Below are 24,282 nucleotides of genomic sequence, written 5' to 3' on the forward strand. Positions count from 1 at the left end.
TGAGATTCCTGACATATAGACACAGTGAGATAATAAATGCATATTTTCTTAACCTGCTAAATTTGTGATTATTTGTTATACAACAGGAAAAAACTAATACAAAATTCACCTTTTTCTAATCTTCCAACAGGCTATTTACATGATGGTTCAGGAAAAGATACTGTCCAGTGGTTTGAGAGTCAGAAAAGAATGTGCCTGAAATAAAATGATTTCAGCAAGCAAGGCATTTGAACAGGCTCAAAATTTTCAAACATTTAGGCAAAGTTAGAATGCAGTATAAGGGCAGGGAAATATTTTTTTAAAAGAAGAAGAAGAAACTTCACTTCCAATTTCATTAACAAACTACTCACCATTAGCAATAACTAAACCAGTCCAAATTAAAGTGGTTCTTAATTAAAGACACAGTAACTCAACCGCTATCGTAATAAAGCAGTCAAAGTGTTAGGAGACAATTTAATTGGAAGAAATGACTGTTTACCAGCATAAATAATGTAAACAATCTCACAGAACTAATTATGAGTGATTGGAAACCATTGGAAGGGTTAATAGATTTAAATGTGAATTCTTGAGTTTGGTTAGCTACTTTAATATTTTTTTTAAAGATTTATTTATTTGAGACAGAGAGAATGAGATACAGAGAGCATGAGAGGGAGGAGGGTCAGAGGGAGAAGCAGACTCCCTGCCAAGCAGGGAGCCCGATGAGGGACTCAATCCCAGGACTCCAGGATCATGACCTGAGCCGAAGGCAGTCGCTTAACCAACTGAGCCACCCAGGCGCCCTAGCTACTTTAATATTATATGACTTATGTCATATATGTCCTAGACATTTATGGCTTCCAAATATGATCTAATAACTTAACATCTAAATAGAAAGAAGTTGAAAGCTTTGGAAAAGACGAAAATGAGCTTGAGAATTACCATAATGGCCTCTTATTTGAAACCTGTACATACTGAAATAAGTAAAATTGGTATATAATTATACGTTTTAGGTGTGAGCCCATGAGAAAGAATAGGGAATCTGTATTTCTTTTTCATACAGAAAGTTAAAACCATCAAACAGCAAAACAAAGTTGTAGTTCATTGAACCTGTTATCATTCTTGAAGAAATATACTGGGCTCACCTATGAAAAAAGGTGACTTAAAGACTCAGACACAATAATGACTTCTGGAAAACTGACAAGAAATGAGAAAGTACCAATGAGCCACACACTTTATTTCTTGTGAGCCACGAACACATTAGTCATTTTCGAGAACTTATGCAAATAGGTTTTGTTCATGAGGATTTGAAAATTTAAATCTGAATGTGTGTGTGTGTGAGTGTGTGAATGTGTATTTGACTATTTGCATGTGAGTGTGTACAAATATGAACGGAAGGGCAGAAAGGACATACAAGGAAATTCACCCAAGATTATTTGCCCCTTACCTAAATGGATTTAAAAGCTATTGTCAACCACATCCTTACCAGCACAAAGAAAAACTGATTTGTAGTTGTATGTGAATAGGTCATTTGGCGTGAAGGCTGTATTTCAAAGTCTCCTATTTTACTTTATTCCCAATCCAGGTAAACTTTTCACACACACACACACACACACACACACACACACACACACGGCTTAATGCTATCAACTCTTAGCCAGGCACACACACACACACAATGCTTAATGCTATCAACTCTTAGCCAGGAAAGGTATGAGTCTAACAGAAAACATGTGAGCTCCATTTTCTGACTCTATCCAAAGTTTGAGCACTGGTCCGATCCATCCACAGTGTTGATGGGACTGTGTGGATATCTTTGATGGCTACTACTCATGAGCCTGTCCTCATTCTAAACTTTTGTATTTGGAGGGACATAAAAAAGTAATTTCCATCAATGTTGAGCAAATGACATGCTTGGCTTCTCTGGTGGTCAAATGAATGTTAAACTTCAATGAAAGCTCTTCCCTAGGGTAATATTGAGGCTTCCTACTGTAAGGGGATAGTTTGGGGGTATAAACAAGGGATTAGCACTGGTTTCACCACCACATTTTTCTATGCAACAATAACCAGCTTCATTTAAAATTGTTTTGCTATGCAAGAATTTATGTTCCTCGTAGAAAAATTAGAACATACAGAATGTGAAAAGAACATAATTAAAAGCTTCCATAGACTTCTACCAATTTTAGTAGGATATTCTTCCCTTTTACCTAAGCAAAATATGTATCTATATGTATATGCATAGCCTTTAAAAATATCATAGCTAACATAAACTTAAATGAAAAATCCCCTGGGTAGCTAAACCACTCTGGGTTTTACAGTAACATAAGCTGAAGGGTGCAGCCGAGAGTCCCCATGGGTCCTCTGAATTGCAAGGGCAAGCCCATGATATAGAGTAGGATATGGTGATATTTATCAACAACAATGTCTATACTTTCATAGATCCCAGCAATAAACATAATACTTGTCACATATTTAATGGGTTAAACTTGTATTATAATATATTGATACAATACTTCTATACAAGCCTTGCTTCAGAGTGTAACTGCACTTCAGCATCGAATAGCAGGCTAATAAAAACTGTAGCAAGAAACAGTTTTACAACCCTCCATTGACTTGTGTTTTACATTATGTTATTTCAATGCAAACATCTGAATTAAAGGTTAACAAACACTATTTAATGGTGTCTGAATGAATGAATGTACAGTGCATGAATACATGCCTCTTGGAATTTTTTTATAGGTTTTGATACTGCACATGCTTTGTAATTTGGGTTAAGACATGACTGTAAGTGGGTGATGGCTCTTGACTAACTCTTTTAAGTAATATGAAATAGCACATTTTGTTAGGCTTCCTCCAACTAAGTGCACATCCACCATTAAAGCAATCTGTCATTATTTTAACAATGTCATTAACATCTACAATATAATTCACAGGGGCTTTGTTCTTCTTTCAAAATTAGTAGCACATACATTTATATAGAAAGCTTGAAATACAAAAACAAATTTAAGCAGCTTTCAACTCTAAGCTACACAAATATTTTTAAATGGGTTACATAAAAAGTATGACTTTACTAAGAAAGAAAAGCCCACAGAAATTACATATCCATTAAAATGAATTAATAATATAAAATATAAATTACTTTTCTTTCTAATATAACAAATCAAGAAATATGGTTTAGTGTACTACTAAACGTACTTGGCCTAATGAAAATAATTTAAATTACTGGGCTACTGAAAGTAAAAATCAATATTTAAAATTTATGATTTTTATATATAAATGATTATTATCAGTCTTTAGAAATATTTTAGAAAAATTTTAATGCATAAAAATAATATATTAAGTACCTAATTAAAAAGATAAAATTGTATTAGCACATTTGGATGGTAATATTCAACTTTAAATTGCTAAAATACATCTTATTTACTACTGTGGCTTCAGTAAATAGAGTAAGATTCAGTTAAAAATAAATACAAGGAGAAAGTTGAAATTTACAAAATAGAATAGAGGTTCTGTTCCAAGAAGAGTATATTTTTCTATATTCAGAATATATAGAGAGGAATATATATATTCTGTATATTTGTATATGTACATAAGTACATACTATTACATAAATATGAATTATAAACTGATAGGTATTTATTTACTGTTATCTAAAGTTGTCAATATGTATAAAAGCTCTCTTCATTTAACAAAATTTTCATCACTGATAGTGAGGTTACAAACAAAATGTCAAATGAAACTTAACTAGAAGCATAGAAACATTATAATTATTTTATAGATCATAGAAATCTCTGGACTTGACTTGCTCTCTCTTGCAATGGCTCTTAGAATAATCTACTACACATTTAGATAGTTGGAGTTGTCTTTTCTCCCTTAATAAAAATTCTTTAAAGATTAATAGTCTGTCTTTCCATTATTCTCAGACTTTTAGCCCAGCACCTTGCACATTACAAATACTAAATTAATAAATGTCCTGTAATTATCTCAAATATAACATGTGCAAAAATAATGCACTTCCTCAACCTCAATAGTTCTTCCTTCTCAAGATTCCTCATCTCAGTAAAGCTTCCAACCATCTACCTTCCAAAGCAAAAAACCAGGGAGTCATCGATAGTTCTTGCTCTACAGTCTCAAATTCAGTCAAAATCCTATTTCAAATCCTAGTATTTCTCAAATCTGTCCTCTTTTTTTCTGTCCCCACTGCCCCATTTCTTGCTAAGCTTTCTTTTTCCTAGCATCCATCCTAGCAGCGTGGTTGCTCAATAGTTTTCTGATGTTAAAACTTGTGGTATAGGAGCACCTGGAGGGTTCAGTTGGTTAAGCGGTTGCTGGGTGATCCTGGAGTCCTAAGGATAAACCCCTGTCAGCTCCCTGCTCAGCAGGGAGTCTGCTTCTCCCTCTCCCTCTGCTCCTTCCCCCTCCCCCTTGTTCTCTCTCTCTCTCTCTTGCTCACTCTCTCTCAAATAAATAAATAAAATCTTTAAAAAAAAAAGTAGCTGTATATTTGAGTTCTATTTCCTGGGTCCAAAAACATAATACTCTGTGGTACTGAGGTAAGTTTGATTCAGTCCATTGCGAATTTGTGAGTACTTCCCAAATATGCTCCACAGAAACCATGCTGCAACCTCCTTCATCTCTCATTTCTTCTCAAAGTTTTGCCTTTCTCATAATTTTCCCCATCAGGATGACTCACCATTTGTTTGGGGTAGAACCAAAATTCTTAATGAAGTTTAAAGGAGAAACCCGAGACATTAAACATACACTATATTAGATAAGGCCAACAAGAATTTAAATTTGGAAATAAAATACTGCATAGACAGACAAGGATGATCCATTTTAGATTTAAACGATTATCAACAAAGATCAGATCTGTGCTTTTTCTTCAGTGGGAGTTTTTAAGACACAGTGATGAATTTCTGGAAAACCTTTTCTCCAAAAGGTTAGTGGTCCTCAACTCAAGTGAAGTCAATTATTTTACTTTGCCCTCTATAGAAAATCTTTTTCCCCTAAAATGACCACCTTAACAAACAAAAATACCATCACAATGGTGATTATTATAATGTACCAAACTGAGTTAATGGCTTCTGAGGCTCTTTCATGCTACATCCACATAATCAAAATGAGAAGTAAGTACATCTTGAATTGCCTCTTCTTGTGGAGAAAGATATAGTACATGGCAACAGAAATCTAACGATAAACAAATTCCCAATTTATTCATTCATCCAACACACATTTTCTAAGCCCTTACAGGTGCAAGCCAATGACCAGACCTGGCCTACTTGCTCACTCTTGATTCTCTATGCCCCATCAGGGTACAAAATCAGGTTTTCAAACAAGGATAAAGGCAATCAACATATGGCATACAGTGATCATTTTGACATTACACAAGATTCATGTGGAGATTCATGGATAACAAGATAGCTATAATGGCAATATCATGCTGTTTGGAATCAGAAGACCACAATCTAAACCATATGTTAGATTCACACCAGCTATTTTAACTTTTAAAGTCATCTAAACTCTCTGACCTTAAATTTTTTCATTGAGTAAGCACTAAGCATTTTACTGAACAAGCATTAGGTAAGATAAGAGGTAGGTATTTGATACCTACATGATGCTTTGCAGGACTGTTGCATTAGTCTTCACAACAGCTTATAAGGCAGACACTGTATAGATGGTGAATCAGAGTACCGGGAGGAGAGGGAGGCACCAAAGGTCAATAGTGAGGAAGCAGGAGAATCTGGATATAAACCAAAGTGGTTCGACTTTAGAGTTAACACACTTTACCACATAACATAATACCTTCTTCATTACATCATTACGAGGAATAAAAAAGATAAATAAAAAATACATCTTACAAAGCCTAACATACTATGTAAATTTAGTGAAAATTGCTTATTGCTATTATTAGTCTATTACTAATCTGTTAAAGTTCTAATGTATTTCAGAGATTGCTGCAAACTTGCCTGTATTAGCAAACCAGAGAAGTGGGAAAGTTCCTCTCGTTCCCTTCTTGGTTAAATGAAGAAAGAGTAGAAGGAAGAAAGGAAAATACTGCTAACTATTCTCAGGCACTTTCACACAATATCTCAATGAACCCCAAAACAACACTCCCACTATATAGATAAGGAATCTGAGAGCCAGAGAAATAAGCAGGTTCTTTCTACCATATCACACTTTCTTATGAGATAGCAGATGAGGTATCTCCACTATATCTAAGGTAAAAACCCAGCTTAGTATGTCCACTATTTACTATAAATAAATGTTCAAAGAACATATACACATGCTTAACAAAGAAAATGTCCTTATCTGAGGTTAAATTATGGTTCTCCTCTTTATTTGTAGCTTCTAGGAAACAAAAGAAATGTGTGCCCCATTGGAATAATCAAATTAAAGTCTAAAACCTTTTTCAAATGGCTAGAGGAAAAATTATGATGAGCAGAATTCTTCTATAAATCTATTGGAAGGCCATATATGAAGGAGACCATATAACTGCATGAGACATTTTGCTGACTTAAGATCAGTAATTTTCTTATCTTCAGATTGAAGTTTATATGTAGAAATTAGCTCCATTCACAGTTTCTAAATTCCTTTCACTGAATTAAGAGCATGAGAAATTTAAATACACATTTTTTCAGTTACAAAATATACATTTTTTTACTGTTACTTATACAGTTTTATTAGGTTGTTTTTGTTAATTCACTGATGTTGAATGCAAACCTGTGGGTTTAAAAAAATATCTTTTAATTGTACAAGCATTTATTCATTCATTTACTTAATCATTCAAAAATCATTTTTGGATATCTGATATGGACTGGTCCCTCAGACAGAGGTTTCAGAGAGGTAGAAGAACCTGACCCCTGCCTTCCAAAGCTCACTGTCTAGTCTTGGGAGTTGAGATGGGAGAAGAAAATAATCCAAGTAGTATCAACATCATATAATGAATATTTTCATAGGCGAAGGTACTGGTTGCTATGTGAGTACTTAATTGGGAACCTAACTTAGTCTAAGGAGTCAAGTAAACTTTCTAGATGTCGGAGCATAACATCTAAGGGCTCAAAAATGAATAGAGTAAGGCCAATAGGGGTGAGGGAAAATGATCTGGAGTAAGGTGGTACTCCAGAGAGAATAACCAAATTGCACATGGTCTGGTTTCCCCCAGTGGCCTTGACATATACCACTCATTAGGCCCTATCTCTTAAAGAATAATCTTTAACTTCAGGAAAAGTATTTTAGTAGAATTACCATCGTAAATATAGAAGCCATGCTTGAATAGCATCCTGAACTGTGGCTCTACAATATATGGTCTTAAACTGTGATTGAGCGTAACTGTCAATACTAAGTGATTTATTATCACCTTTAGATAATCAGGCATCATGTTCTATTAATTGGCATGCCAAGTACTTGATAGCACCAGATATTATGGTTAATGCAAATGATTATTTTTCCTGTGAATTTAATTAAGGGTCTCCATATTGATGTAATTAAAACTGCAGTGGCATTTGAAATGCATCACCTAAATAAAGTACCATAAGATTTACTCTATTAAGATTTGTAAGTGATCTAAGTAATTGCAATTGGCATTATTTTATTCCACATATGTTATTTCTCTGAAGAAATCAGTCTCTGCTTATATGTATGGCCGTATTATCATCAAATATTTCATTATTTTCATGAACAAAATTGTTCACTAGTAGCACATCAACATCACATGTAGGAGCAAATGTTTGTTCAATATTTAAATTTAGGAGTTCTCATTGCCCATTATCTATTAAGAATTACAAGTTCCAGTTTAACGGAGAATTTCACATTAATGGCATGCTTTATAATGAGATTGTTACCCCTAGCCTCGAACACACTGATTAAACCCTTCAGTATATTCACCAAGTAGATATTTTTATCTACTGCCTTCACCTCTGGTACAGTGTAATTTTAAAAAAGCAAATTGAATTAGAGTATCATTTATTGTTAACTTTGTTCTATGCATATCCTCTGTGCTTATAACTCTGACATGCACAGGTAGTCCAACAAGGAGGAAGAAAACATTAGCCCTAACAAAGGAGTAATTTATATCAGCAATCCAAATCAGATTCTGCCTCCTTCCCACCCTAGAATACATGTACACATATGGAAAATTGTCAACTCAGTAAAGATAGGTAATCTCCATTCTATTTAGGAAACTGAGGCTTAAAATGGTTAAATAATGGTGGTGTACAATTTAAACCCAAACAAATGATCGAAAGTCTGCAATAATAACCTACACACTACTACTTCTCAGGTGTTAAAAAGAAAAGAGTTTCTCTAATGTGAGTTATTTGATTTTTTTAATGGGTAACAAAAATAAATACATGAAACATAGTAAGTCCCCAAAATACTATCTTGAGTCTCTTAAGTTCTGACCAGCTCCCACCCACATTTCCAGAGAGCAAAAGGAAAGGAAATCCACATAGTAACTTTGAAACATTGCATTTTACCTCTGCTTACTAAAACTCCAGCAGTAAAGAAATATTTGCAACATAATACTACGGAAATATAGTAAACTCATCATAAGGTCATTTTCCTGAAGAAGCAGTTTTTTCAAAGTAAATAGAGATGAAAGAACAGATGTATAATAAAACGAATCCACACACTTTCTTTGTTCCTATTCTGATCGCCCACACGTTCTGCTGCAAGAATATGTAACTACTCCCTGTTCTGGTTACCTCTGAGCATATCACTAAACAAAATTATTATATCCAGTGGCTATTTTTAATGTACAAAATGAATCCTTTATTCACAGAGAGCAGTTGAAGATTTTAGCCCTAAAATTGTAACTTTTTTTCTTGTACAATATCTATGACTACTCAAAAGCTCAATCACAGCTTCTAATGAACACTTCCAAATCTTTTTCACATCTATGAACTATGTTTATCTTCATGCCTCTGGGAAGTAATAAAGATTATTCCTACCTTACAAATAGGGAAACAGAGTCACAGGTCGATGTAACTTAGTTAAGTGAACAGACTTGCAGACAAGACAGTACCTTAAAAATCATTAACAGCCCTCTTCTCAAAACTGTCACTGAAATGGATACCCATATATAAAAATAGAGAGCCTATATCAGCACTGGATACTGCCCAAGGGAACATCACACATCAGCATTCCTGAGTGGTCTGCTACGGCAGACATTACTAGAATGAAGAAGAGTCAACTCAATCCATAATCACTATGAAGCATCTAAAAAGTAAGTAGATGGAATCCCAGCAGAAATTGATAAACACCTTCTAATTTGATTGGGTGAAGATAACTAGAGACCACTGTGAGCAGAGATCACATGACAAGGCTTTTTCTTCTACTGGGCCTATCCAAGAATGAAAGAACTGCCATCCTGGTTTCTGCAGAGAACAGCTACAGTGAGCTTAAAACATAGCCTCCAAATCATTTTGCAATTGTTCTGTTTAAATGATGACATATATTTTAACCCTTCATATTGATCTACTTTTCAAAACATCAGCATATTTTCATATGCCAAGAGATGTTTTTTGTTTTGTTTTTTTCTACTTGCTTGGGTGGGGGTGGAGGTGTCTCTATGTTAATACGTGGATATTGGGTAGACTTTGTCTGAAAAATGTGATTCTATGTTTAACTCTGCCTTTTAGGTCCAGATGAAGGGATAAGGAAAAAGTTAATAGTTAGCTATAGTTTTACTTTGTCAGGTCAGACATTCAATAACCTAAATGGGGAACACCCTAGAATTGAGCTTGAGTACTTCCCCCATTGCAGGTTGGGGGGTGTTGTTGTTACAGTTACCTTCTGCTAGATAAGGAATATAAAAGGCAGATAAAACAAACACACACACACAGACACACACACACCTCGAAGGAATAATAGGAATTTCTAAATTTAAGAGAAATAGAGAGCAAATAGAGGAGAAAATAAGCTAAGAGGAGGAAGAAGAAGAATTTTCTGAAGAAAGATATACCTGGGGATCGAAGGATGCCAAATATACAAAATACCAAGACCAAATACTTGAGATTTGTATGGGAGCAATCCCAAACGATCACAAGAAGACAGAAGTATCAGGTAATGAGAAATAAAAGTATCAGTTGGTTAATAAGGCTGACTTGAGAACCCAGCTTAAATCCTAGACCACAACAGCACTCCCACTGGGTTAATCTTGAGTCAGACAGATATACCCATACAGCCACTAGCATGGCCATGTAACCACAGGCCTCCAGCACAGGTGCTTGCACTTACCACAGGGGTCAGAGAACACCGGACACGTATCCTCAGTGCAGGCTGGGTGCACTGAAGAAGAGACAGAGAGAGGGAAATGTTCAGAAGGATCTGACCATCATTTGCCAAACTCACAAATCGAACAATTAACGCATTCCAGGAAATGCAGAAAATAGGAAGAACGCTTATTCAAGGGGACCAAGGGTGTTACCAAGGATCCCTCATGGACCCCTGAGGCGAGGAAATAACACTTCCTTCCCCTCTCACCCCCCACTTCGTACACATCCTAGGCAAAACAGATCGAAAAGATCTACTAGAACTACTGTCTTGGAATTACACAGTAGGGGGGAAATTCATACATCCATTCCAGCAGAAAAGAAAACAAACAGACAAAACACACATTATCTCTAAAAGGAAAAAATAATCAAGTTGTCCTCCGTTTTTTTTCTCTCTTCAACATGAACTTTCCAGGACAAAATGGAGCATTAGCTATAGAGTTCTGAGAAAAAAGTATGACTCTAAGCCAAGAAACAACAGAAATACATTGCCAGGCATATTAGAAGAACAATAGAAATACATTGCCAAGAATACAGAGCTCAGAAACCTGCCACCTAATTATATTCCTCAAAAATTGTTCAAGACCATTCTCCAGCTGGTCGAGAGGTGGATCTAAAACACTTAAAAACATGAGCCACTATATTATAAAGGGGCACAGTAATAACCAAAAATATTAGTAGATCACAGTGGTGCTTGACTATTTCTTATAAATACATCCATCAAATTTCATACAAATGTCATAATATTAAATACCAAAAGGGAAAATTTATATTCTAAAAAATGAACAATAATCTGAATTTTGAAATCCAGAATTATACTACAATAAGCTAGAAATTTCGATATGGGGTGGGGAAAGCAACTAAAGTAAGTACATGTACCTAAATTTATCATTTTCTTGGAATCACTAGAAAGTGCTTCATTTTTAATTTAATAATTTGAAAAATGTTCTTAATATCTTAAAAAACACTAGTATATGTTCCTTCCATATTTCAAAGCACCAACAAAATAAGAAATATTAAAATATCTGAATATTAAAATAAAAAGAAAACACATTACTGAGTCATGAGTTGAAAAAGAAATCAAAGCTTAAATGATGGGCTATATATAATACAAATTTAAAAGGAGTATGTATACATAAACTAATTTAGAACAAAGATATACTCACCACATACATTTAAGTGTTTTTAATAAAAAAGAAAAGAAAAAATAAGCAACTAAAAAGTTGAAGAGGAACAGGTATTAAATAGCAAATAGCAAATAAAAATAATATATAAAATAAACATAAGAAGAAAAGGTTCTTACAAAAATAGTAAAATAAAAAAGATCATAAATCTAAACAATATAGAGAACAGAAAAATCAGGAAAAAGTTTAAACTGTAAAAGAATACTATATGCAAAATCACAGGTCTTCTGAATAAAAAATCAGAAGGTTAATTTTTGAGGAAAACATAAATTACCAATATTGATTCATAAAAGAAGTAGATAATGCTCTGATAAGAAATGTTTATAAGTTATCAAGGTATTATATTCAAATATCTTTATACATTGATAAATTTATAGATTAGGCTTTCTAGAATTCTAAAGAATAAATTATTCTTATAACATATAAACAGTTCCAAAAGCTAGAAATAAAGTAAAATATTGATAATTCACTTTTACATAGCTAGCATAATGAAAATGTGGCAAAGAATGTATATTTAAAAAACAAAGGCTAGGAGTGCCTGGGTGGCTCAGTCAGTTAAGTGTCTGAGCCTTCAGCTCAGGTCATGATCTTGGAGTCCTGGGATGGAACCCCACAGGCTCCCTACTCAGCGGGGAGCCTGCTTCTATCTCTCCCTCTGCCCCTTCCCTACTCATGCTGTCCCCCACCCAAAATAAATAATTAAAATCTTTAAAAAACAAAACAAAAGCTGAGATCTAAAAGCACTCTGAAGTCTTTTTTCCAGTCTGTTGGTTTACTTTGTTTTTTCTAAACAAGTATAATACTCATAGAATGTATTACTAAAATATTTCAACTAGAGCTTAGATAGGGTTTCCAATGAATTTATAAATTATTGGTATAAATATTAATATCTTTACATGTCAGATTATCCCATCCAAGAGCATGGACTACCTTTGCATGACATATAGAATCTTACATTTTGTTAAATTTTCTGGTTGCTTGTTACTATTGATTTTTTATTAATTGTCATTAAGTCAATCTTATATCTGGAACTAGTCTTAATAATAATTCTGAATCTATGATCAGACAAATTATATTGGAATGTGAAAATAAAATAGACATTTACCAGTTATAGACTGACAAATATTCTGAATTATTATTAAAATATGTAATTCTAATGGAAGAAGAATGGATTCAGGAGTAAACAGCAATAATGAACAAAAACTTTTTTTAGAAAATTCATTATTGGGGCACCTGAATGGCTCAGTCGTTAAGCGTCTGCCTTTGGCTCAGGTCATGATCACGCGGTCCTGGGATCGAGCCCCGCATCAGGCTCCCTGCTCCGCGGGAAGCCTGCTTCTCCTTCTCCCACTCTCCCTGCTTGTGTTCCCTCTCTCGCTATCTCTCTGTCAAATAAATAAATAAAATATTTTTAAAAATAAAAATTCATTATCAAGTCTAGGGGCACTTGGGTGGTGCAGTTAAGTGTCTGACTCTTGGTTTTAGCTCAGGTAGTGATCTCAGGGTTGAGAGATACAGGCCTGCATCAGGCTCTGCACTTGGTGTGGAGTCTGTTTGAAATTCTCTCTCCCTCTGCCCATCCTGCTCATGCTTTTTCTCTCTCTAAAATAAATAAATCAATCTGTTTTTAAAAATCACATATTTAAAAAAAGGAAAAAAAGAAAATTCATTATTAAGTCTACCTAAGTGGGTTTTTAAAGTTTATTAATAATAATCTGGAAATAAAATTTCAGACAACATCAACATGGGGAGTCACGGTTGAAGGTACAGATGAAAGCAAAAGTATACTACTGTTCTTGAGTTATTTAAAAAGAATATGCATAATGATTAGAATATGATAGAAAAATACAAGTTCAAATGTTTATTAAAAATCTAAAAGTCCCTTTTCTCCTTTTCTCTTCCTTGGCAGAGGCAGAAGAGTGAGCCAGCTGTATTGATATGCTCAGCATGGCTGGAGCCAAGGAAGCAATTGCATGTTCAGGATTTTGGCTGCATACAGGGAGTTTGAGTGAATAAATAAATATAATGGGGGTAAAGAGAGCAATATTCCTCTTTGTCAAAGAAGGAAGTTATAAATATGAAAAAGGAGAGGACTAGAATAAATCCTGTGATGTTGGTTTGGTATTGGAAGTATTAATGTGAACACATAGTTTTTTATATAGCAAGAAAAATATAGAAATAAATATAGAAGTGTATGTGGATACACATATTCCCTACCTCTGTCCTAGAAGCCACGACACCTCAGTAAAAATGAACACACCGAGCATCCAAATCTTAGTTTCTACATACCTCTCCTCATTAAAAAGAATTAGGGAATCTTGTTGAAATGGCTGTGTCAGAAGAATGAAGGGGACAGATAAAAGGGCACAAAAGCAATCTGGAAGGGCCAAATCTCAAATAATCTAAGTATTAACATAAAAAATGATACTAATGGATTATAATCTGCTGAACAAAATGGCATTCCATATTATGTTTTAACATAAAAAAATAACAATATTAGGGGGAAACCAGAATACTTTATCTTACAATAGGATGCCAAGTAATAAATCTGGAAAAAATGGAATTGATAAACCCCTCTGATAATCATCATAATAACTATTTCAGGCAAATATCAGCAATGGATGCTAAAAATGGTAGGTAAAATTTTGATGAAAAAACAGGATATCTACAAAGTATCTCTCTAAACAAAGGCATACTCTAATTCTAATCTTGAAGAAACATCAAACAAATCCAAATTGAACAACATTATACAAAGAAACTGGCCTATAGTTTAAAGAAATACATAAAGGCCATAAAATGTAAGAAAAGATTAAGAGACTGTTCCATATTGAAAGAGACTGTAGACCCATGATGCCTAAATACAATTTAGATTGGATATTGGACGGGAATTAAAAAAGTAGAGGACATTATTGGAATAGCAATATATTTTAATGGTGATATTGTATCAGTGTGATTTCCTGATACTGATCGTTATAATGTGTTATGGCAGGAGTGTATCCTTGTTTGAAGAAGTGCGCACTAAAATATGAAGGGGTAATGGAGAACTTACGCTCAAGTATGTCAGCCAAAAGTGTGTGTGTATGTGTGACTAATGTAGTTTCAAAAAAAAATTTTTTTTTTTTAAATGACCAGAATCTGGATAAAGAGTTTTTGGGAGTTCTTTGTACAATCATTACAACTTTTCTGTAAGTGTGAAATTATTTAAAAATAAGTTAAAGTATTTAATGGTAGCTAATGTAGAAACATAATGAGTTGAGTATCTTTCAAACCAAGAGAGAAAAAAAGGCAAAAAAATGAAAGAACAAAAAGCAAGTCTAGAAAGTAAAAATACCAAAAAAAGAAAAGATGAAAAAAAGAAAACCCAAACATAACAGTAGTGACCATGAATGTTAATGATTCAACCTCACTTTTTAAAAAGAGAGACTCTAATATAGCTATAAAAAAGCAAATTGCTGGGGCACCTGGGTGGCTCAGTCGTTAGGCATCTGCCTTCGGCTCAGGTCATAATCCCAGGGTCCTGGGATCGAGCCCCGCATCGGGCTCCCTGCTCGGCGGGAAGCCTGCTTGTCCCTCTCCCACTCCCCCTGCTTGTGTTCCCTCTCTCACTGTGTCTCTCTCTGTCAAAGAAATAAAATCTTTAAAAAAAAAAAAAAAAGCAAATTGCTATTATATGCTGTTTATAGGAGATACACCTAAAACAAATGTTAAAGGGAAATTATAAACACATAAATATAAAGTATATACTTTTATAACTTAAAAAGTTAATGTAGCAATATTAATCTCATTCAATATCATTTTTTAAAAGATTTTATTTATTTGAGAGAGAGTAAGAGAGCATGTGCATGAGTGGGGGAGGACGGGCAGAGATAGAGGGACAAGCAGACTCCCTGCTGAGCAGGGAGCCCAACACAGGGCTCGATCCCAGGCCTGAGATCATGACCTGAGCCTAAGGTAGTTGCTTAACCGACAGAGCCACTCAGGCACCTCTGTATTCAACATAAATGTAAAGCAAATGCATTAAAAGAGACTAGAAGTTTATATTTACAGAAGAAATAATAAATTGAGAAGATATAATACCCATAAACCTTTTGTACTTAAAACATACCTTCAAATATGCAAAGCATATTTGCATAGGATGGTATAACAAGGGGAAATACATTAACAAATACATAATGTTGGTGGGAGACTTCAGCAAAGTTTTCTTAGGAATCAGCATAAGCAGAAAAAAAGTATAGAGAGATTTGAAAAATATTCAACATACATTCTTTAAAAAACATTTGAAACATATGCAAAAATTGACCAAATTCTAGATAATATGCAAGATGAATCATGTAGTTTGCTTAATGACTACATCATGACTAAAAAGCATTTATTTGTGAAATGCAACAAAGGAGAATCTAAAAATGTAAATTATATATGTAATTCATTATGGGATAAAATTATATAGCATCCTACTTTAAACTGAAAAGAATTTGATAACTGTTAACATTCATTTATAATTGTAAAGATGGAACGTGGTAAGCTAGAAACCCAGAGGAATGCTCTTGATTTAATGAAAGGTATAAGACAAAACCCATGGCAGTCACTATGCTTAATGTGGAAATATTACAAGTCTTCCAATTAAAGTCAGGAATGAGATAAGAATGCTGCCATCAAGGATACTCTTATTATATTACTATTTATATAAAACTAGATGTTCTAGTCCACAAGTATTATAAGAAAAAGAAATTAGATTAAAATATTGGAAAGGAGGAGATAAGGTGGCTGTTATATGTAGAATATGCAATTACTTACCTAGAAAACTAAAGAGAATCAATTATGAGCTACTAAACATAATATTTAGCAAGGTGAATGGATACAAGATTAACATATAAAAACAAATGGCTTGCCTAAATTCCAGGGAGGAAGAAAAAAGGTAACCAAATAAGTCAAAACCAAAGCAAAGTATATTGTGATGATGGTGGTGATGGTAAGTAGGGGATTTCAGAAACCACATTATTAAATTCCATAACAACAGGAAGAAAAAAATGACACATCTCCCAAGACTATAATAACAAAGTGAAATTGTAACCTTTTTTAAGAAAAATTTCTCTTTAAGAAACCTCAATTAACTCACTATGGAATCATTAACAATAGTTAATACCCTTCCTTACCACTATTAATTTTCACAATAATACATTTATCTACAAATGTTTTGTAGTTTTTAAAAAACTAAGTCACATAAGCAGTATTATGTGAAAAACAGGAGTTACTAGACAATTTATTAAAAATAAGAGAATTTGTGGAGCAAGATTGTGGAGGAATAGGAGACCTAAATTTTGTCTGGTCCCAGGAATTCAGCTAAATAGGGATCAAACCATTCTGAACACCTACACACTCAACAGGAGATCAAAGAAAAGAATAGCAGCAACTCTCTGAACAGAAAAGCAACCACTTTCTGGAAGGTAGGATGTGTGGAGAAGTGAACCCGAGGCAATATTCGGGAGGATAGACGGTGGGGGAGGGGGCCTCCGTCGGCCGCTACTGGCAAATGATAGAGCAGCGGAGCACAAAAGTTGGCTCCGCTGAGAGATGTCACTCCAGTGGCTAAGTGGGGGGGGGGGGGGGGTGGACCCTTGCTGGGACAGTGTGGTCTCAGGACCCTCAGGGTCACAGAAAGACCAGGGTGCCTGAGTGCGGCAGAGCTCCCAGGTATCAGAGCAGGGAAGCCGCTGCAGAGACGGAGCTGAGGAGCGGGCTCTCAGCTCGGGGTTGTCATGAACTGTGATCCGTGGCACAGTCGGGCCACTGCTCCTCCAGCAGGGACCCAACAAGCGGCAGATCCGGGGAGACTCCCCTTCTTCCCCTGGGAGGAGCGGCGTGGGAGTGCACTGCAGGGATCTGCGGGGTTTGGAGACTCCACACGGGGTCATGGGCCAGAGACAGAAACGCTCGGTCATAGGCCAGGTGAGCATGGAGTGCCACAGGAGACCAGGGAGATGGGAGTGACTGACGGCTTTTCTCTGGGGGCGCACTGAGAGGCGGGGCCCTGAGTTCTCGGCTCCTCTGAGGCGGAGATTGGGAGGCCGCCATTTTCACTCTCTGCCTCCAAAGCTGTACAGAGAGCTCGCAGGGAACAAAAGCTCCCAAGAGCAAACCTGAGCAGATTACTTAGCCCGGCCCCTGGCAAGGGCGAGGCAATTCCACCTCCAGCAAAGACATTTGGGAACCACAGCAATAGGCCCCGCCCCCAGAAGATCAGCAAGAACACCCAGCCAAGGCCAACTTTACTGATAGATGAGAACGGCAGAGGGGGATACAGCACGTAGAATTCATGGCTTTTTTCCCATGATGCTTTAGTCTTTCAAAGGTAATTTTTTAAATTCTCTTTATTTTTTCTTTTTCTATTTTTTAGTTGAATTTTATACACACACACACACACACACACGTACAATGGAATATTATGCAGCCATCAAAAAAGGAAAGAAATATTACCATTTGCAACAATGTGGATGGAACTAGAAGGTGTTATGCTAAGCTAAATAAGTCAATCAGAAAAAGACATGTATCATATGATCTCACTGATACAAGGAATTCTTAATCTCAGGAAACAAACCGAGGGTTGCTGGAGTGGTGGGGGGTGGGAAGGATGGTGTGGCTGGGTGATAGACAATGGGGAGGGTATGTGCTATGGTGAGTGCTGTGAATTGTGTAAGACTGTTGAATCACAGACCTGTACCTCTAAAACAAATAATACATTATATGTTAAAAAAAAAAAAAAAGATAGCAGGAAGGGTAAAATGAAGGGGGGAAATCGGAGGGGGAGATGAACCATGAGAGACAATGGACTCTCAGAAACAAACTGAGGGTTCTAGAGGGGAGGGGGTGGGGGGATGGGTTATCCTGGTGATGGGTATTAAAAAGGGCCTGTATTGAATGGAGCACTCAGTGTTATATGCAAACAATGAATCATGGAACCCTACATCAAAAACTAATGATGTAATGTATGGTGATTAATAAACATAATAAAATAAAATAAAATAAATGGAGGCTCTAACTGCTAGGATAAATGAGGCACAAGAGAGAATTAGTGATATAGAGACCAAATGATGGAGAATAGAGAAACTGAGAAAAAGAGAGATAAACAACTACTGGATCATGAGGGCAGAATTCGAGAGATAAGTGATACCATAAAGTGAAACATTAGAATAATTGGGGTCCCAGAAGAAGAAGAAAGAGAGAGAGGGGCTGAAGGTATATTGGAGCAAATTATAGCAGAGAACTTCCCTAATTTGGGGAAGGAAACAGGCATCAAAATCCAGGAGGCACAGAGAACCCCCCTCAAAATCAATAAAAATAGGTCAACACCCCGACATCTAATAGTAAAATTTACAAGTCTCAGAGACAAAGAGAAAATCCTGAAAGCAGCTCGGGACAAGAGGTCTGTAACCTACAATGGTAGAAACATTAGATTGGCAACAGACCTATCCACAGAGATCTGGCAGTCCTGAACAATGGTAGAAACATTAGATTGGCAACAGACCTATCCACAGAGATCTGGCAGGCCAGAAAGGACTGGCATGATACATTTAGAGCACTGAATGAGAAAAATATGCAGCCAAGAATACTATATCCAGCTAGGCTGTCATTGAAAATAGAAGGAGATATAAAAAGCTTCCAGGACAAACAAAAACTAAAAGAATTTGCAAACACGAAACCAGCCCTACAAGAAATCTTGAAAGGGGTCCTCTAAGCAAAGAGAGAGCCTAAAAGTAACATGCACCAGAAAGGAACAGAGACAATATACAGTAACAGTCACTTTACAGGCAATACAATGGCACTAAATTCCTATCTTTCAATAGTTACCCTGAATGTAAATGGGCTAAATGCCCCAATCAAAAGACACAGGGTATCAGATTGGATTAAAAAACAAGACCCATCGATATGCTGTCTGCAAGAGACTCATTTTAGACCAATATCCCTGATGAACATGGATGCAAAAATTCTCACCAAAATACTAGCCAATAGGATCCAACAGTACATTAAAATGATTATTCACCACGACCAACTGGGTTTATTCTTGGGCTGCAAGGTTGGTTCAACATCCACAAATCAATCAATGTGATACAATACATTAACAAAAGAAAGAACAAGAATCATATGAACCTCTCGATAGATGCAGAAAAAGAATTTGACAAAGTACAGCATTCTTTCTTGATTAAAACTCTTCACAGTGTAGGGATAGAGGGTACATACCTCAATATCATAAAAGCCATCTATGAAAAACCCACAGCTAATATCATTCTCGATGGGGAAAAACAGAGCTTTCCTCCTAAGGTCAGGAACACAGCAGGGATATCTACTATCACCACTGCTTTTCAACATAGTACTAGAAGTCCTAGCCTCAGCAATCAGACAACAAAAGGAAATAAAAGGCATCTGAATCGGCAAAGAAGAAGTGAAACTCTCACTTTTTACAGGTGATACGATACTTTATGTGGTAAACCTAAAAGACTCCACCCCAAAACTGCTAGAACTCATACAGGAATTCAGTAAAGTGGCAGGATATACAATCAATGCACAGAAATCAGTTGCATTCCTATACACCAACAACATAGACAGAAGAAAGAGAAATTAAGTAGTCGATCCCATTTACAATTGCACCCAAAACCATAAGATACCTAGGAATAAATCTAACCAAAGAGACAAAGGATCTGTACTCAGAAAACTATAGAATATTCATGAAAGAAATTGAGGAAGACACAAAGAAATGGAAAAACGTTCCATGCTTATGGATTGGAAGAATAAATATTGTGAAAATGGCCATGCTACCTAGAGCAATCTACACATTTAATGCAATCCCTATCAAAATACCATCAACTTTTTCCAAAGAAATGGAACAAATAATCCTAAAATTTGTATGGAACCAGAAAAGACCCCGAATAGCCAGAGGAATGTTGAAAAAGAAAAGCAAAGCTGGTGGCATCACAATTCTGGACTTCAAGCTCTATTACAAAGCTGTCATCATCAAGACAGTATGGTACTGGCACAAAAACAGGCACATAGATCAATGGAACAGAATAGAGAACCCAGAAATGGACCCTCAACTCTATGGTCAACTCATCTTCGACAAAGCAGGAAAGAATGTCCAATGGAAAAAAGACAGTCTCTTCAACAAATGGTGTTGGGAAAATTGGACAGCTACATGCAGAAGAATGAAACTGGACCATCTCCTTACACCACACACAAAAATAGACTCAAAATGGATGAAAGACCCTAAATGTGAGTTAGGAATCCATCAAAATCCTAGAGGAGAACACAGGCAGCAACCTCTTCAACCTCAGCCACAGCAACTTCTTCCTAGAAACATTGCCAAAGACAAGGGAAGGAAGGGCAAAATTGAACTATTGGGACTTCATCAAGATAAAAAGCTTTTGCATAGCAAAGGAAACAGTTAACAAAACCAAAAGACAACTGACAGAATGGGAGAAGATATTTGCAAATGACATGTCAGATAAAGGGCTAGTATCCAAAATCTATAAAGAACTTATCAAACTCAACACCCAAAGAACAAATAATCCAATCAAGAAATGGGCAGAAGACATGAACACACATTTCTGCAAAGAAGACATCCAAACAGCCAACAGACAGATCAAAAAGTGCTCAACATCACTCGGCATCAGGGAAATACAAATCAAAACCTCAATGAGATCCTACCTCACACCTCAGTCAGAATAGCTAAACTTAACAAGTCAGGAAGCGACAGATGTTGGTGAGGATACGGAGAAAGGGGAACCCTCCTACACTGTTGGTGGGAATGCAAGCTGGTGCAGCCACTCTGGAAAACAGTACGAAGGTTCCTCAAAAGTTGAAAATAGAGCTACCGTACGACCCAGCAATTGCACTACTGGATATTTACCCCAAAGATAAAAATATAGTGATCTGAAGGGGCACCTGTACCCCAATGTTTATACCAGCAATGTCCACAATAGCCAAACTATGGAAAGAGCCAAGACGTCCATCAACAGATGAATAGATAAAGAAGATGTGGTATATATAAACAATGGAATATTATGCAGCCATCAAAAAAATGAAATCTTGCCATTTGCAACAACATGGATGGAACTAGAGGGTATTATGCTAAGCGAAATAAGTCAATCAGAGAAAGACAAGTATCATATGATTTCACTGATAAGAGGAATTTGAGAAACAAGACAGAGGATCATAGGGGAAGGGAAGGAAAAGGAAACAAGACGAAACCAGAGAAGGAGACAAACCATAAGAGACTCTTAATGTCAGGAAACAAACTGAGGGTTGTGGGAGTGGTGCGGGGTGGGAGGGATGGGGTGGCTGGGTGATGGACACTGGGGGGGGTATGCGCTATGGTGAGCACTGTGAATTGTGTAAAACTGATGAATCACAGACCTGTACCCCTGAAACAAATAAAACATTTTATGTTAATTTAAAAAAAATGCAATTCTAATGCTCTAAAAAGAAAAAGAATTTGTACCTTCTATTGCAGTCTAAAACTTGAAAAAAAAATGCATTATTTTGAGACATTATTTGGCCCTTTCAAATTGAGCTAGAAATTGATTTCTATTTCTAGAGGAAAAAATGCATTTTTTCCAAACTTATATCATCTTTATAATGTGGAGCTTCTGTTACAGACTGAATGTGTCCCACCAAAATTCTTATGCTGAAATTCTAACCTCAAGGTGATGGTATTTGAAAGTGGGGCCTTTGGGAGGTGATCAGTTCATGAGGGTAGAGACCTCATGATAGGATTAGTGCCTTTATGAAAGAGACCCCATAGAGTTCTCTAGCTTTTTCTGTCATGTGAGAAAACAGTAAGAAGATGGCTGTCATCTGTAAACCAGGAAGCCAGCAGGTCCTCAGCAGAGAGCAAATCAGACTATGCCTTGATCTTAGACAGATTTGTGAGAAATAAATGTTTGTTGCTGGAGCACCCCCACCCAGTCTATGATATTTTTGTTAAAGTAGTCTGAACTAAGACAGTTGCCCTATCTTTCTTCCCAACCAGCAATAATCGATTTGAATATATGATACAAATCTCATTCATAAGAGTAACAAAAATCATATTGTACCTGGGAATAAAATTAAAACTTTTATACAGAAAACTATATATTTTTACTGAAGGACATAAAAGAAGACTGACTGAAGAGAAATACCACTAACACTGAGGTGATGATCTGAGATTGCAAACATGTCATTTTTTTTCTCTAATTCAATCTATAAATTTGATACATTTCAAAATTGTGTGTGTGTGTGTTACTTAGAAAAAATAACTGGGTAGGGATTGGAATTTTATATGGTAATTCAGGTGGACTTTAACCTTACTTTTAGTAATTTGTTTTATACAGAGAGAAGGTGTTCAGGTATTAAGCGTGTAATTAACAACTAATTTAAAAATGACTTGAAAGATATTTTCTCCATTTTAATAATGTTGCTCTCTGAGCATTTTTATTGTCCAATTTTCTTTTTATTTGTCTCTTTTTTAAATATTCCTTATAATAAACCTGTAGTACTTTCACAATTAGAACAATATATATAATTTTAAAATAGATATCACATTATCAAAAGAGGAATGACACCTCTTAGTCCAGAACTCTACAGATTATATAATCTAGATTTATTCCACCAAAAGTACATACACAAGTTTGTTTTTTTTCCCAATAACTCAATTCCAGGCCTCCAAAGGGGAAACAAGTTTAGTGGACTAAAAATCTATAGTCAGGTTCAATGCCAATAAGTATCATCTTTTCATGAGTGCCTAGGTGTATTCTTGTCTGGGACTCATGCATAATGCCAGGAAGCATTTGAGGATTATATGGAGCTATGGCTTTACATTCCTGAGGGCAGGAGAGTCTAGAAATTCACTGAGAATTCAGCATGTGTTTACAGAAATTCGGGCTTTAATTAGCCAATGCCCTGAGGTCAATAAGGACAATAATAAACAATCTTTATCATCACTTTAGCACAGTGCTCAGAGGTACATAAGAAACAGAGCAGCCAAACCAACCCTGGCAATTAATAGTGAGATTAAGATCATTAGACATACTCGCCACACAGTGGCCAGTAAGGAATACTGACTATATCAGATATACCCAGTCATAAATCTTCTATTACAATGCCCAAAAAATAATTAACACATCAAAATCAAAACGAAGTCTCCAAGATGGAAATCTTTAATAGTTTTAGTGCATACTTACATTAGGTATACTTTCTTTAAAAGCATATTTTTGAGTCATTTGAAAAATTGCCATGACAATATTTCAGTGAATCTAATAAGGAAATTATGTCCAGGCTGTATCAAACATGAAAAATATTAATCCTAAGAAACTTCACTTGGACCTTTAAAAATATTGAGAAAAAGTTTGAAACACTTCAAAACAAGGAGTTCTCTTTATAAAATTCAACTTCTGAAGTATTTGATGGTTTAAGAAAAATGAAGTCCTTCTTTAAGGATGGAGCGGAGGGGCTTAGTCAGTTGAGCATCTGCCTTCAGCTCAGGTCATGATTCCAGGGTCCTGGAATAGAGCACCATGTCGGGCTTCCTGCTCAGTGGGGAATCTGCTTCTCCCACTCTCTCTCTCTCTCTCTCCCTCCCACCCTCTGACCCTCCCCACCATGCATTCTCCCTCTCTCTCAAATAATCTAAAAAAATAATAAATAAAATAAAATGCTATTATTTGTGTCTGTTCCTTCAAATACTTATTTCAGAATTATGGGCATTGATCATGCTTCCTGAAGAGATTCATACAAAAAATCCAGTGTAGCAGTAATAGCATAAGTGCAATATATAAATGGAGAGAGAACTGGTTCTCCTCTGAACAAAATTAGCATATTTTAAT

The 24,282-nt window shown here is 35.8% G+C and overlaps 1 long non-coding RNA gene across 2 annotated transcripts in view; it reads right to left on the reverse strand.

The window, feature by feature from the left end:
• Positions 1–9,037, reverse strand: part of LOC118003112 — a 181,284-nt gene extending 172,247 nt beyond the window's left edge. The window contains exons 1-2 of one of the 2 annotated variants that reach the window (XR_004677275.1): positions 8,925–9,037; positions 5,588–5,716 (exon numbers count right to left, since the gene is read on the reverse strand). This is a non-coding gene — a long non-coding RNA (uncharacterized LOC118003112). The remainder of the gene's footprint in view (positions 1–5,587; positions 5,717–8,924) is intronic. The other variant, XR_004677276.1, reaches the window with a different exon arrangement.
• Between the last annotated feature and the right edge of the window lie 15,245 nt (positions 9,038–24,282).

Source organism: Mirounga leonina, unplaced genomic scaffold (genome assembly GCF_011800145.1).
Source record: "Mirounga leonina isolate KUSES-001 unplaced genomic scaffold, KU_Mleo_1.0 Mir_91, whole genome shotgun sequence".
Lineage (NCBI taxonomy): Eukaryota > Metazoa > Chordata > Mammalia > Carnivora > Phocidae > Mirounga > Mirounga leonina.